The sequence below is a fragment of the Bolinopsis microptera genome, chromosome 12 (assembly GCF_026151205.1).
Source record: "Bolinopsis microptera isolate Bmic1 chromosome 12, MBARI_Bmic_1.0, whole genome shotgun sequence".
Classification (NCBI taxonomy): Eukaryota; Metazoa; Ctenophora; class Tentaculata; order Lobata; family Bolinopsidae; genus Bolinopsis; species Bolinopsis microptera.
This window is the reverse complement of record NC_087083.1, coordinates 12,406,590-12,424,076: the sequence shown is the minus strand read 5'-3', so window position 1 is coordinate 12,424,076 and position 17,487 is coordinate 12,406,590. Positions and strand designations below refer to the sequence as shown.

The 17,487-nt window shown below is 36.6% G+C and overlaps 1 protein-coding gene across 1 annotated transcript in view; it reads right to left on the bottom strand.

Annotated features, from left to right (window-relative positions):
* LOC134824344 (NAD(P) transhydrogenase, mitochondrial-like) overlaps positions 1-17,487 on the bottom strand; it is a 1,149,555-nt gene that overhangs the window by 464,049 nt on the left and 668,019 nt on the right. The window lies entirely within an intron of this gene.

Here is a 17,487-nt window from a genome sequence, read left to right as displayed (position 1 = left end):
AAAGGTGACAATACTGTCCCTCGTGATATCAAGGTGACAATACCGTCCCTCGTTTACGATTTATAATTATATAAACTTTCTCTGGAAGCAATTAACTAATTAAAGGGTGAACACTGAACATTTTCTCTGAAAAACAACAATAACTTCTAGGATTTCGAGAGCCAGTTAAAAACTGATCAATAAAGAGAGAAACTAAAAATAAAATAAAAAAACTTGGACACTTCTGATTCAGTACACAAGAATTAGTTTTTTAAATTGTGAATTCTTTAAAAAGGAATTCATTAGTTGCTTGCTAAGATATTTACAGGATTGCAACAGGGTGCTAACTGCTAAGGAGTACGGCCGACACTAAAACGTTTTACAGATAAGTATAATGCGTACAGATAAATGAAATAATAACCGGACAGTTGCATTTTGGCGATAGTGCAGTTCATTATTTGTTAAATGTTTGTGCATAAAGTTTTAAAAAAGACAATGTAGCAAATTGCAGATTGTGAAGATTTGCAGTGTTGAAGATTGTGAAGATTTGCAAAATGTAGGATGATAAAATTAAAACATTCTACACTGGAATATCACCTACTAATTTTAGGTTACGCTCGCAAATTGTAAGATACAATGAGAACTAAGAAACTGCATCAAACAACGACCATACCGAGGCTTACTTATTCCACATCCTACAAAGGCAGTACTGAAGCGGAGTAACACAGCACACTATAAGGGTTACCGATCCATCAACTATTCGGGTTTCTGTGACCGAAAATATTCTAATATTAGATTGACTGAAATCCAAATACACTCGCAATTCGGTCGGTTCGGTATTCGGTAATTCGGTCGATCGAAAAATGAATATATTACTCTTAGCATTAGAAATAAATTGTCCAAATCAGGTTTACGTACGTGATTGATATTACAATTACATGCACAATATGATAATATGACTATGGACTACCAAGTACCAATACCATGAACTACAAACTTTATTAATTATTGGGAATACTTATGTTCGGTAGTATACATTTTATGTGGCCAAAGCATCTTATCACGATTCGTAAAAGGCAGCTTTCTAGTTTTTAATTAGTTATAAAATTGCTTTCCCCTATTTAAAGAACCATTAACCATATCTCGATTAGAATATAATATAACGTTACTCTATCACCATAAAAATTTCAAAAAACTATAGTTATTTTGCCAGCAATGACCAATAAGAGACAAAAAGAGTTATAATATTTTGTTTGTGACAAAATTACTTACTTTTACCCTGTTGTGATGTCAAAATTGTGCCAATTTTAACAATCCCAAACACATTCAGGTCATAAAATAATTTTAGACTTTTGTGCATTTCTTGTCAGGGTGTCCTAAAATTCCCTTTTATATATTTCTTAAATATGTGTGACGTAATTAATGTAGTGGCACCTTTTAACGAAAAAACCGTTGAATTTGAAGATGATAGCTATATGTAACTACTAATATACTAATTTATGAAAACTGTATTGACTAACGTTTATTCCTGATGGTCCTGGAATTTCATCGTCAATAGGAGGTGATGAAGACACTCTGGGGACAGCTTCTTCTGATATACTTATCTCTAGGTCCTAAATTTATTAGACCCATCATCACGAAGTAATTTAATACAAAAATATCATATTCATGAAAGAGCTATTCATAGTGCAATATTGAACTTCTTAATATTTAAGAAAATTCGAAATAGTTGAGTCGACCATCAAACTTACACCATCTAAAGCATTGATTGAAACACGATGATATGTCACCGTCCTAGCACTTTGCCTTCTCAAACACCACTGTTTGTGTGCCCGCAATATCAACACAATAATACCTGAAATTTGATGCTCGTATAGCTCTACGATATTATTTTATTACACAAACTGCGTAGATGGCAATAACTAAGTCCCTAAACGCTTCAGTACCTTCATAGTGCTAATAATATGATATAAATATGCATATTGCGGTCATTTTAAGCCCAAGTTTAAGCCTCTAAGCCCTTCAGAAGCTGAGATACGAATTTTCCATATACGCGTCTGATATGAAATATGGGCGTGGCTCCACAGGGTTGGGGCTAGCGACACAAAATTCCCCCCTCTATTAACTGGAAATTCGTAAATTTCGCAGCAGGAGCCACATTTACTCCGTCACAAGTTTAAAGTGTGAAAATGTAAATATAATCAATTCCGTACCGGCCGAATTTAGGCGATATCTAATCACCCTGTTTACATAGTTTGACTACACCCGCTTGCCTTTTAATAGGGCTGCTAAATGCTAATATTGTACCAATATCCTCAACTTCAACTTCAAATGAACATGTCCATATATCATTTTGTAAACTGTGTAAATAAATATTACGGCTTGGTAGCAGTAAACGTAAAGGAAAGAGGAACACAGGTGTTCGAAGAAAGCTGGGCGAACTTATGTTAAATTTGTCACCTTGCTCAATGTTTTCTTCAACAACTTGAACAACAAAGTTTCTCATCAGAACAGAAATCAGGGGCACCAGGTGTTTTAGTTTAGGAAATGAGTGACGCTTAACTCAACTTAATTTAGGGGAGGCTGACTCGTTTAACAGGTTTTAGAGATAATAGCCGTGCAAAGTAAACCTGTTTAGCGTCACTTTGACTTTGAGTAACAACCAAAAAACGGTACTTCTTAAAACTGCCAGCCTTATAAGAACTGAACTAAGGGTCACTACTTATTTCCTTTCGGGTTACAAATCGAGAACTCTTATTGAGACCCTTTATTAATAATAATAATAAATTATTGTTATTTTTATACAGCACCAAAAGGTTAAATAATTTAAATTTAACCTTATTGCTCAGCTGTAAATGATGACCTAAATGACAGTAGAGATCAGTGCATCTCGCCTTGGACAGGTGTAAAAACGGAAGTTTAAAGCTGCAAGTAAATCCTGATAAGTAAGGCCGATACACCTAAAAAGAAGATATCCAAAAAAAGGTTAGCAGGTTTTCTATCCAAAACTAGATGATGACCACAAGAAAATCTATGTATGAGACTCATCTGATAAACAAATTGATATTACATGATAATAGGATGAAAAATCATAAATTATTTAAATTCTTAAGAATAATATATAGAACTCCAAATATACAAAACAATCTGAAAAAACTTCAATTATACAATGCAAAATTAAAAAAAAAAAAGAAAAAAAAAGAAGTTAATGCAGACAGTAAACTGACGTTACAGAAAACCCAATACAGTCATGTCAATTATATGGGCAACATACAAGTCTAGAGACGGTGAAATAAACAGAGAGGGAAGAAGAATGCTAATAATACTGAGACAAAATACAAAGGAATAAGGCGCTTTCTCCTGGGTGCCAACCCAAAAAATGTGGTGTCCCGGGATAGAGCCTCCTTTTCTGACCTACATCTAAATTTTATTGGCCGACACAGTGAACACGGAAAGAATAAAATCTTGAATGTTGCCCGCAATCCTTTAAAAAAATTAGAAGCCTAGAATAATTTGATTTAAAGCGTTAAAAATTGACCATGCTATAGGATGAAGATTTTAAAATTTCTATAATGTATTCATATTACTCAGTCATATCAAAGGCTTTCTAACAGATTCAGAGCTTTTAGTTTTCCCTTTCAAAGTCATTGATGTTTACACTTTTCCTGATTATTAGGAGGTAGGGTGTTCCCATATTCTTGGAGACGATGAAGAGAAGGTCTTGGTGGACTGTTTATAGGGCAAATGAAGAGAACATCTCTGCCACCACTGGGATTGTATCATGTTACTTGACAGGATTGACATGTATGGGAAGGTGCTAGTTCCATGGAGCAGTTTGAAAGTTAGCAGGCGTATTTTAAATTCAAATTCGTTCTTGTACTTGAGCCAATGAAGTACTTTTATGTAGGGCTCAAATTCGTCTCTACTCTTTAGACCTTTACTAAGCGACATTGCTCTGTTTTTGCAGAGATTGTAGCTGTTTCAAAACGAATGATTAGTTACCATAGTAAAGTGCATTGCAGTAGTTCAAGGAACTAATAACAAGAGATGTCCCCCCCCCCCCCCCCCCACCACTCACCCGGATTTGCATTTGATCTTCAGAGAGGAATGGGTTTCATCTTTGCAATATCGCATCTTGTGGCAGTTTGCAGCTTTTAAGCTTATTTATTTGAGATTAAGAGTCAGAGGAGGATTCAATGTAAAGCAAGGTTTTTAGTAACGTTAACCAAGTATTATACAGACAGAAGATTTAGGAAGACAACACCAATTTCTAATTATGACAATAAACGTTTTGAACAAAAACTATATTTCGTTTAGTTGGATTCAGAAGAAGGAAGTGGTTCGTCATCCACGGTCTCGATTTCTCTAAAACAGGGAGGGCAGTCTTCGATGAGGACTTGATTTATGTGGCAGATGAAAATGACTTGTAGATCTGGTGATCTCAGACATAAAGCCATGGATCGAAATTGCTTCGATTTTACAGAAGAGTAAATTGAGCGGATGTAGATTATCTGAAACAACCAGGGCCAAGGACAGAGGCCCTGTGGGACACCAAAACTTATTACAATTTCTTCAGATTCTAGGGTTCACCTATCTTGACTTTTTGACTACGACACGGATGTAATGGATGTGAACCATTTCAAGGTGTTCCCGCAATCCCAATCTCACACATCAATAAATTGATCAATTTGATATGGTCAACTGTGTCGAATGCAGTACTCAGATCTAAAAGCATATGACAACTGTTGCTGTGTTTTTTATTAGAGGCTATGAGGAGGTCATTGACCTAAGGTAATGAGGAGTGTTTCTGTGCTGTGATGCTTTTTGTAACAGACTGGTGGTCATGTTGAGATTATTCTGGCTAGATGTTCATTGAGGCATTTTAATACGAACAGCGCTCAATGAGTTTACGATGAATGTAAGATTAGAGATGGGTCTATAATTTTTAGTTCTCAGTGTATAGGGAATCTCCTTGATCAGGGGCGTGGAGGATGTGTGCTACATGATTCCCTCCATACTTCCGGTTGAAAGAGAAACGTTGATAATATCACAAAGGGTAGGGGGATTAGCTCAGGTTGGCTCTGACAGAGTTCTTTTAAGGTAGTGGCACAATCGATGAGGTTTTGATGCCAGATTCTTTGATCAATCTCTGACTTCAAAATAGTAGCTTTTCTAAATTCAGCATAATGCCTTGGCCCATTGAAGATTGGAGAAATATTAGTCACAGTCGTGTTGGGAAATTGATGTCGGATTTTCTTAATTTTTTCAGTAAAATACTGGTTAAAGGCATTACTGTTTCCTGAGATTTTCTGAAGATGGTAAAGTGAGGTCCTTTTCTTTATCAGGAAAGTGTCTACAAATTTGTAAGGCTCTTTTGTGAGTGTTTGTATTTCCTGGAAAGTATTAGAGAAGAACAGTTTTTTCTTTTTGGGAGAGTCAAGCTCTGACAGTGCTCTCGCAAATGAACAAAGAATATCATGATCAATTTCGAGACTTGTCTTTTTCAGGCTTTTTTTTTCCCCAGCCTAATCCTTTCTTCTTTCGGCTCTTGCAATTGTATTCGCCATCAAACCAGGGAGCAGTGGAATGTCTTTGATGGGTTTTTTGGGATATTTGGAGCAGTACATTTAGTATATGTTGACACCCATTGTTAAGTGTGTCAAACATCAGTAAGCTCTTTTCTTTCAAAAACCAAACTCAGACTAGAGCAACAGATTAAATCACCTTTAAATTGTTCCTGATCTATGTCCTGATCTTTCTTAAAAGCGTAGACTTTCTCACATTTGTCGATGTCAGAAGGCTTATGAAGCTGAATATAATTGGATAATCTTGCACACACCACCACGATGAAGCAGGGTATGATGTTGTTGATGAAGATGATGAAGTTGAATGATGAGGTTGATAATGTAGAGGATGAGGTTTCGAAGAGTGAGATGAAATAGAAGACAAGATTCTATTCTATTTATTGAAAAAAACTAGAAATTAGGCTTCACAGCAGTAAAATGAGGAGCAGGCTAATCTTGGAGAAGAGAGACCGTACAGTTTACACACCCACCAGGGCTACCTACCTACCTCAGTTGTTCATTTTGGTTTATCAGCTTGTATTACAGAACCTCTATGTCTGCTAACAATTTGTTTCTAGTCCTAATCTGAGGCTTGTCTCTAAAACTTAAACTGGAACTAGCGTTTCGGGTGTTTTGCAAAAAAGCTTCCAGGCCACGCGCATTCCCCCCATTGCCACGTTAGTTACCTGTCATTCATTAACCAAAACTAGCATCAGGGACAAAAAGTTCATAAACCAAATGGGCATTATATTTTTGTAATTGTTTACATCTTTTTATTCTGTAAAAATGTGCTAACATTAAATTTCTTGATTCATTGAAATTTCTTGTTTCATTGTTATATTTATGGACCCCAAAGTCACCACACTAAAGAAAATTATTGTAACAAATACGTTTAAAAGTTTTTTTCATCATATCAGTTAAAACAGTAAAAAGTTAAGTTGAGGATTGATTTTTCTCGTTATGTAATGGTTTCTAACGTTTGTATTGGAAAAATATAATAATATTGGAATTTGTTATCTGCTGCAGCAATAATATCGTTATGTCATTTGTCTAGAAATCTTCGCCACTTCAAGTAGATATGGAGACGGCAATTTGTGAGTGAGTGAATAAACTGGTTTCAAGGCCCCTACCTGGTTTCAAGATCAACCAATTTCAAGACCCTACATACACTAAACAGAGGAAAATTGGGGATTTTTGAATAGCCCAAAATGCCCAAATTCCAAAAATTCCTATACAGCCACAAAACCGTATGAGGTGCTTTACTCTTAGTGAAGGCTATATCAAACACATATATATTACCCATATTTGGGCAATAAGCCCCAAAAACAGAGGTTCTATGGCCATGATTGGTAAAAAAATTTTTTAAATTAAATGCCCCTAAATCAAATAAAAATGTCCATCAGTATATATACAATAAAGTTATTCAGTGTTGCAACTAGGAAGAATTTCAAAACAATATACACATAATATTAACAATTACCCTAGTTAAAAAGATTCATCTAAATGCAATAGAAAACTAAATAAAATTTGCAATTGGGCAGAAGCACATACAGGAGGTAAACGGAAACTGTCCACTGCTTCAATATATATAATATGAAATATCAACAATCAGATATAATTTATAACTTACTCCATCATAGGGGCAGGGATGAGGGTTATAAAAAGAATTTGTTGTGGTTTTTATTTGCTGTCAATTTTTTTCCCTCTGTACCCTCGTAGGCTATGAGTGTGGTCATCTGAGTGTGGCCCCTAAATACCCTAATGGATTCTTCTTGTATCTTGTAGGGCATCCTCTAAGGCTTTCAAATGGTATTTATGAATAAGCATTAAGAGTCAAGGCTGGCAACTCAATTATTTTTGGCTAGAAAGCCAACAAGATTTCGCCTATACTACAATGTACTTGTTTTACTTAAATTTCCATCCAGATCGTGTTTTTTACATTAGGCGTGTAAACTTGAAAACTCTGAGGATCTGACGTGTCGCCGTCACATCTTTTTGTGGTTTGGTTGTAGGCCATTTCATATTAGGACAAAACAGTCATTACACCAAATGGGGTCATTATATTTTATGAAATTGTTTTACATCTTTGTAAATGTGCTGAAATTAAAATTTTTTGTTTCATTAAAAATTTCTTGTTTCTTTGATATTTTGGGCCGGCGGCGGTTTATTGTGTTAAGTAATGCGCATATCATGTTTGTCATACGGTTGTATGACCCGCAGCGCAGAGTTACGCGGGCGCGGCTCCCTGTAGCGTTAGATAGAAACTCTACAGTGAAGACGGACAGTGGGGGTCACCACGTGATACATTAGTATGTCACCTCCTTTAAATTATTGCAATGTATCATATGTCAACTTTATTTAATAAGGAGTAGTTCGCTGTTTATTAGTTCATGATTGAAATTACTGATATCTGGTTATTTATCCGGTTGGATGAGGACAAGGACAAGTGAATCCAAGAAGTTAGGCTAAGGGCAATTTTCGGCGTCAAACGCCATCTTCAGGCTAAAATTTGTGATAACTGTTAGTATAATAATAAATGCTTTATACTAGTTAAAATGCTAAAATTAAAATTACACACCACTGATACAGGTTACATCAAATGGTATTGTAAATTTACATTGAAAATGGTGATGTACACACGTTCTACACTCTGTCCAATTACATAATATCTACCTGTTTTTCTTAAACAGCAGGGTCGTGTGCTAATTGTTTAAATTTGTTTTGAATATGTTGTAAAGAATCCCTTAAGCTTCTCGCCACTCTTCTTTGTTATTGATTACTCGGTTTAAATAAATTAATGTAGTAAAGTTCTGTCACGTTACGTATTTTTTTTAGGGTGCTATATAAGTTCATTTCTAAATTATCGAAGGAATATTGGTTCTTGTTATCGTGAACACTCTGAATAATGAGCAGCCAACGCATTACAGGTTAGGTTAAAGGCCTGTTGAATGCTCTTCGATGCTCTGGAAATCTATCGTGTGCTGTTCTAATCGTTTCCCCTATATATAGCTCTTGACATATTTACACGTAAACTTTGTTATGGACACATTTTGGTTTGCAGTCGTTGATTTGTTGTGTGAGGGGACATATGATACAGTTTGGTATGGTGCAGTGTGGTGTCGTGTGGTGTTGATCAACGAGCCATTTTCCAAAGAAGTCACTCAATTTGCCACTCTCACACAACTTACCGGTTCAAATTCATATTCACACCAGGTAGAAAACTCTCCAGAGATTTATGTTATCCGGACCACACTACAACCACCACTGCGCCATACCAAACTGTATCATAATGTCCATCTCATCACAACAAAATCACGACTGCAATCAAAATGTGCATATACAAAGTTACGTGTAAATGATGTCAAGAGCTTTATATAGGGGAAAGAGTAGAACAGCACACGATAGATTTTCAGAGCATCGAAGAGCAGTCAAACAGGCCTTTACCTATCTGATAATGAGTTGGCTGCCTATTATTCAGAGGTTCACGATAACATAGAACCAGATAGTTCATTCGATATTTTAGAATTATTTATATAGCACCATTAAACGTAAAGTGACAGACGCTTCTACATTATTTATTTAAACTAGTAGTATCAATAACAAAGAAGAGTGCGAGAAGCTTAAGGGATTTCTTTTACAAACATATTAAGAACAATTTTAAAACAAATAGCACACGGACCTGAGTTCGTGATATTCTGTACTTGGACCGAGTGTTAAACGTGTGTACATCACTATTTTCAATGTAATGTACATTACCATTTGATTGTAACTGTATTCTGTGTGTGTAATTTTAATTTAGCATTTTAACTGTTTAGAAGCATTTATTATATATTACATTTTAAACAATTTTAGCCTGAAGATGGCGTGACGCCGGAAAATTTGCCCTTACTCCTAACTTCCTTGTTTCACTTGTCCTTGTCTCTTCCAACCGGATAATATCCAGATATCAGTATGTCACCTTTATTGACTTGGTTATATTATATAAAGTTTATTGTTTTCAATGTACACGTGGCCATTCTTGAAAGTCTTTCTGGGTGTACCACCACTCCTGCGGGACACAAAGGCAAAGTCCCGATCAAGACCAACACTCCAGGACCAGAGAGCGAAGGAATGGATGTATCTTGTGAATCTTTGTAGTTAGACTAGTGATGTAACACCCCAAGTTGTCAGTTCACACAGGGACAAGACGAAAAGTCATGTTTAGTAAGTCAATATCGTCATGGATGATAGACTGTGTAAAGTTGCAAGCAATATTGGCACATAGATGTCTAAACTAAGAATGGATCAACAGAAAATGTCAACAGCATGGACCATTTGGCTCTGCCCTTTTTGGTTGGTTTCACCAATCCCCACATTCGAAACTGCTGAAGTTGTGTGTGTGTGTGTAGGAAACATCTGACACTTCAAAAAATCTAACAGACAGTGTGAGGACAAAGTTATTGCCACAGAGAAAGAAGTTAATACCATCACAGCTTTTGGTGAAAAGCTTGCAAAGGGGTTTTGACTTTGACAGTCTAAACGCGACAGCATTGCTGCCATTCCAGAACCTTGACTCCATATCATGCACTTACTGGTAAGTGACAAGGGCACTGCTCCAGCATGGGTTGAAGTCGATTGGGAAGGAGAGATCTAAGCAGTGAAAAACTTCAGTTGACTCTTCACACGGAAAGGTTTCTGAGTCTTGATTGTGGCCTAACCGACAGAATTAAAGTGTTGAACAAGCAACTGCAGGACTTTATCTACTCCTCAAGTAAGTGCGCAATCTTCCTCCAAGACCAACGATCTCATGGAAAAAATAGAGAAGAATCTCCCCCCCCAGGAGCTAAATACAAGCAGTCTCTGGAGGACGAATCAGGAGCTCAACAGCATTAGACAGTCTTTGAAACACTCTTGAGCGAAATTTTTGGCTTTTCTGACCATTTAAACGTCAAATTACCAGTTCTTCACTGTGCCCCTCGGCCCAGTTACACTAATAGTAATGAGCTTTCAATCAAAAGAAGAACCAGTTGTAGGGCTATAGAAGAGTTATTTACCACAGAAGAGCAGGAAACTCTCCTCCTTGCCAGCCAATCACTTGGACCGAGGATTTTTGTTGTGGAGGGAGCTCGTGCTGTGTATTCTTTGGGGAGACATCAGTATAAATGGCTCCAAGTCATCCAATGGCCAAAAAAGGCCAACTAGCTTCAACTAGCTTCTCCAATACTAGTGGAACAAAATCAATGGTGCATTCTGTAGTGGTGAAAACCGGAGATCTATTTGCCTGCTGATTCAATCGCTTCAAAGAGGATGGCTCCCTACCAGAAACACTCGGATGAGGAAAACTACCATCCTACCCTGAATCCGAAATTTTCACTGTTTCTATTGGAGGCAGTGCAACATCAAATTCTTTGATAAGGAAGCGGATCATAAGGCTCATGCACCTATACATGTGTGCCTAGATTCCATGTATCGCATGACTCGACGCAGCCGAGAGGTTCTACAGCCACTGTATCGAGGATGGGTGCAATAAACTGGTGGGGGTGGGGTGAGATAGCCTAACTTTTCGTTCGTTAGCCTTTAGAAACAGGAAACTCTAACATGTATCATCGGAGACTCGCATACTGGTGGTCTCAAATTCGGGCTGGACCCAAAAAATCCATTTGTGCAGTGCTCCCGGAAAACAGTATTTTGATCGGTAGTGGGGGATATAAAGCCTACAGTTTCATGTGGATACAGGAATGTTATCTTGATGTGTGGAATAAATGATATCAGGAATCCTGAGATCAAAAATTTACCGCTGATATTAAAGAACAATTGTTTTTTAACCTTTTGTTCAGAAATAGAAATGATCAAAGCGCTTAACCCCAAAGCAAATATATTTGGTGTGTCCGCTGCTGCCAACCAAACTCGTGTGCTAAATCGTAAAGTTGCACATTATAATGAATTAATTTTTAAGGAGATGCTCCATTCCACAAGTGGTGTGGTACCTTTGGATACTGGTTTTGACATGGTTCTGATGATGAGCTGGGTCCTAAGCCAGCAATTCTCTAGGAACATTGGACAGAAACCAGAGACCGGGATATTTACACCTCAATTGGGAGTGGTACAGCAAAAACTGGGGTTTTATTACGTATACAAATGCTTTTAAGGATGAATGGAGGGACTGATAGAAGGAAGAAGGGAGTCGGATAAAAGTGACAATCGCTTATACTCCAGACGATGGGTGGTTCCTCTCCTGCTGATGCTGCGACTCAAACATGGGGAAGGTTACGTACGTTACCCATGAATAAATGACAAAGAGGTATGCCTGTCTGTACAAATTCATTTCCATGGCAATTCATTGCTGAATGTTGTAGGTGTGACTGTGCTATGCACCATAAATGCTATACTAAATCCAGTACAAACAAATATATGAGATTTTACTGCCCTAACTGTGTACATTTAGCACGTATGTTACAATCCGTTTATTATTGAGATACTGACTCTGAAAATAATAGTACTGACATTGATTGAAACACTTTGTAAACATCACCGATTACTAAATAACTGTAACCCTTATAGTGTTAAGGATTTAATTAAACATTTTGAACAAAATGAAACGATTACTCTCATTATTATTTCAAAATATCGATGGTAATAATCTAACTTTTATACTCTGGCATAGAACTACAGAGATTTATGAAAATTTTCGATCATTGCTTTAGCAGAAACATATTGAAGGCCCCGAATTAAGTGACTTTACCAATGACTGGATACATGTTTCCTACCAAAACACTTTGCAAGATAAAAGAAAAGGGCACTGAGTCGCTCTTATGTATGTGATTACTCAGTGCTAACAGTAAATGGCAATTTGTCCATATATCTGAAAACCTAGAAACTTATTTGTTACGATAAGCAGCAAGAATACTCCGGTCACTGTTGTGTAGTGTATCGCCCTCCAAGTGGTGATGTAAAATGTATGCATTATTAGAATCTCGGCAATTCTCGATAATTTGCGAAATGCTGTTACCTGGCAGTTGATTTCAACATTGATCTACATAATAAGGATAATGGCGATTGTAAAACGTTATGAGGAATTCTGTTCAATATGAGGATTTTTTCCCCTAATATCTCTGCCAAACTCATGAGAAGCCAGGTTGTAAAGTATCGTTGTATGAAATATTACAACAACGTGCTAGAGGAGTATATTAGCCTCAGCACACTTACTGATCGTATCTCCCACCCAACCTAACCAGTCTTTCAAATATTTGAAAAGAGTATGGATCACTAAGAGTAAAACCTAAAATATAAACAATTTATTACGTCTACCTTGTAAAGTCTAATGTTACCTCTTTTGTAAAGGAATTTTGGAACATGAATTAGAGAATAAAGTAATTGACAACTTCTCGGTATTTCATGATGTATTCAAATTAGTACGATAAAACGTGTAAAGTTGGCAACCCCCTAAGTCTTTCCAAAGAATACTCAAAATAACCATGATCACACCTGGCTTAGAGCCAAAATCAAAGCATCAGCACCCAACTCTATGACAATTGGGCTAAAGTTTGAAAGAAAAAATGTAAAACTCGGTGAAAATGATATAAAGGTGGAACATGTTCAATGCTTGAAATGTTGTGAACACACGTTCTGATACAAAACTTATAAGGATTATAGAAGGATGGTTCAAAAGATCGCAAAGATGTTCTAACTAAGTATTTTCATGGAAATTTGAGACACAAACGGTAATTGTAAGAAAGACATGGGGAATGATTAATCACTAGGGGCCAACAGAAACGGCAAATAAAACCATGTTTACTTATAAAAAACAATGAGAAGTAACCAATCGTAGGAGTAATAGCAATGGAATTTTAATAAGTATTTTGTTCTCTAGCGTTCTAATTAAACGGGCATATAATGAAATTGGAGAACTAACTATAACAATCTTCTAGTTTTTATGACTACCTGCCTAGAGCAAACACGTCAGTATTTTCATTAATGACTGTTACAGCTGACGAAGGTTAGATTGATTATATCTGGAACTGGAAGAAATGGGAAAGTCATCGACATCCAATACATGTAGTTAAAGAATCGTCTAAAGTGATCTGTCATATACTATCTTTATTTACAGTGAATGCATGAGAATGGAGTAGTCCAGAAGATGATTTAAAGACTGGGAGACTCTGTCCGATCTATAGTAGGATAATGAGGAATTGCTGGAATAACTAATAGGCCAGTATCAACTTTAGCTGTTATTGGTAAGATATTTGAAAAAACTTATTTACAACAGACTGTATAGCTCTTTCAGTCCCAGGAAAAATGATTTACGAAGAAACAGTACGGATTTAGAAAAATCACTCCACAAGCACATGCCCTCACTCCTCAGTGAATTACTTTGAAAACCTGTTTCTTAGCAAAAAAACTGCATGTACTTGGAATATTTATTGATCTATCCTTTAAAAAAAAAAAAAAGCGTTTGACAGATTCACATGAAAAACTACTTAATAAATAGACAACTATGGAATACGTGGAAACGCAATAGGACTCATCGCTAGTTATCTCTCTAATTGATATCAATAGTCTCTGTACTGGGCGATGAGTCTGACAGATGCCTGTTTATCTTTGGTGTTCCCAAAGGCTCTATGTCTCAGGACCCTTGCTATTTATAATATATGTTAACGACTTATTTAGAACAACTGATCTGGGAAAGTTCATACTATTTGCAGATGACACAAACTATTCGTAGTAGATGAATGTAGAAAAAAAACTGATGAAGGAGCAAACGAATTCTCGTTTGTTACACCAGTACATGAATGCAATCATATAACATATAAATATAAGAAATGGCTGCTACATTCACTTTCAATCCGTCACGTACAGGCTATGTTAATGAGGCAGATAACGATCAGAATATATACTAACTCTAAATAATACGGTAATAAAGCAAGTTAAAGAGCAAGTTTTTAGGTGTTAATTATGGAAGAAAAGCTTAAAAAATTGGATGGTTAAATAAAGAGCCTCAACTCAGACTTAGGGTGTGAGATCGAAAAGACTCAGTAGAATACGGGGCACGTTATCCGAAAAAAACACATAAAGAATGTACCACTCGTTATTTGAGTCACTCCTAAGATTTGGAATTCGGTATGGGGTGGGTAGAGTTAATAATATGCTTCAAAACTATCTTCATCATCAGAAAAAATATGTATCAGAATACTATTTGGTGACTTGAGGCATATCTAGTAAATTTTTCAGAGCATGTGCCAGAACACGTTGTATGACGGTACAAATCCTGAGGAAGAGAATTTTTTGAAAAAGAGCATACAAAGCCGTTGTTTACCAAAGAACGGCCTCTTACCGTCCACAACCTGTACAAATTACAATGATTCTATTAGAATGTTCCAATTGTCAGATTTGAATCTCCAATCTCACTCCTATCTTTACTCCACAGATCACCATCACAAAGACTTTCAGACCAGTTCATCACCCCGAACCCATCCTCCTCTTTCATTTTATCAATCAACAAAAATGTGGAACGACTGTCGAAAATGACAGTTTCGATATTAAGCTTTACTAAGTCAACGAACTTAGTTTAAGGAACACTGAAAAGTGAGCTACTCAAGATACAGTCCAGGTACGAAGAATTGAATGGACAGAATTAAAACTTTGATAAGAATGAGGCTTGTATTTTAAAACAGTATCTTTGACTTTATTATTTTGGAAATTGAAGAAATAGTTCGGCCATAACTCATTTCGTTCGATTACAGGTTCACATTCACTTGCATTTTCACTTATCACGCACAGTACAGGGTCATACCTCAATACCAAATTATTTTAGGGCCACAAGAACAAATTGTTTTCAATATTATCAAAATTTGTTGAGCCAGCAGCTTTACTTCCTATCCTCTCTTCCCCCCCGTCGTCTGGAGCGTGTGATTTTTGTTGATATCAGAGCTCTTGTTTTTATCTTTTGGTTAACTTTCTGTTGATTGGATCGGTATTTTCGTCCCCGCGATGTGGGACGATTGCCTGTCGCCAGTAAGCTTACTTTAGATATGCACGAATTTCTACAACCACAAATTATTAAATATAAAATGTGTCCAGTATGGCGCAAATGAATAATTTGATTAATTTATCGACCGCTGTCGTCTGGGTGAGAGTTTCTGAACCCAAACGCATGCCCCTTCACCGATTGCGTCACCAATGGTGAGCAAAAGCATCTGTTTGTTGTTTGTTGTGTTGGAAGGGGAAACATTACTTGGATTAATTCATCATTAGGATTTTTATAACCGATGAGCTAAGATTAAACCGTACATCTTAGACTATGGGATCAATTTTATCTATATGATTAGATTTATAAAGAACCTGGCATCCAAAGATTGTTAATGCGGAGGTTGGTGGCTCTTCTATAAATAAATACGACACTCCAAAATTACAGAAATGTTGTAGAGATAAAAAACAAATATATCAGCCATTTTACATGCAGCATGAGTACTGGTGGATAAGCCTATCGGTAAAAAAACGGATCCGGGAAAAAGTCAAGCGCATCGGTCCTTGGTATTGTCGTCGTTATTGTCCATTATTTAGTTTGCTTTCTAGTTCAAACACTAGTGTCTCTAAATATACAGCTTAAAACCGATAAGTATGAATGAATGAAATACCTGACATCCGCACTCCTATATTCATAGCATGGTGTAACTCGGTAGTGATGTACGATTTCTAGAAAAGTTTAATTAAATTTGGCGCTCACAGGTCTCGTCGATCATGTGATCGCCGATAATGCTCTGTAAATGGCAGGGGGGCACTTCAAGCATTAAACGTATTCACCATAGGAGGCAGGTCAAACAACGCGGGCTTTATTTTTATTGATTTGATTTGTTTTGATTGGTTATTAATAATAAATACAATTTAAATTTGTTTTACTAAAAATTTGTTTTACCAAACATGGGGAGAGTAAATTTCGATCTAACATTACCTTAGGTTCTCCATGACTAGACGACATCATTATGACTTGTTGAGAAACTCACTAGATGAATGAACCAACAGTACTCTTCATCTCCGAGGACGTGCAGAAAGAAATTCTTAATATGGAAAGATAGGAACATTCTGCATCTGAAGGTCAGACTGTCACTTAACCAGAGAAATCTAGAAATGTTCTGTTATACCCAAAAAGATTTATAAGTACACTAAAGGAATGTTGCAGCAATTCATAGAGCTTCTTTGGCAAGAGTGCTTACAAACCTACTTACTGCGGAAGATGGTCTGAAATTCAAGAGTCTCCTGCAACCCTTACCTATCCCCTTGGAGTGAGCGCGAAGTGGAAGTATTAGTTATGTAGTCTATGGACAGACAATCTACTGAACTCGTTTCCTCTTCCAGAGTTGACTGTGCAGTGCCTCTCCGCTATTGATTCTTGGCTCGCGATGAGCAAACAGCACTGCACCTTACTATTCAAGTTGTGAGATTGTGGGACGGAATCTACAATGTCAGCTGAACGAATTTCAATCACCCTGTGTAAACAGCGGTAGGTCCATGGTTCGATCTATCAGCTGAGCAGGGCTCCATCATACTGAAACTGTTTTTCACGGACGAAAATGTTTATTAAGTGTGTGTGTGTTGAAATTGTAGAAGCGAGGGGCCTACCTCTTAAGCGAGAAGATTAATCTTTCGAAAAGATAAGGCGTTTTTATAGCATCAATTTTGCTAATCTTGCTATACTATGATAAAGAATGAAACCATGTGATATTGAAGTGTAGTAAAGTGTTAATTGGACTTTGCTTATTTGATAACACAACACCCTTTAAATTAAATATTGTTTTTAATAACAAATGGAATGAGTTTTTATTTTTGAGCTGTTTAGTTTCAAAGAGAAATCAGATATGGGACTGCTTTTAAAATTTTATTTTGGAAAAAGTTTGTTTCAGTAAAACCATTGAGAACCAGTGGCCTTTGGTAACGGCATATCTTTTAACCTCTGTTTCACTTTTGAAAA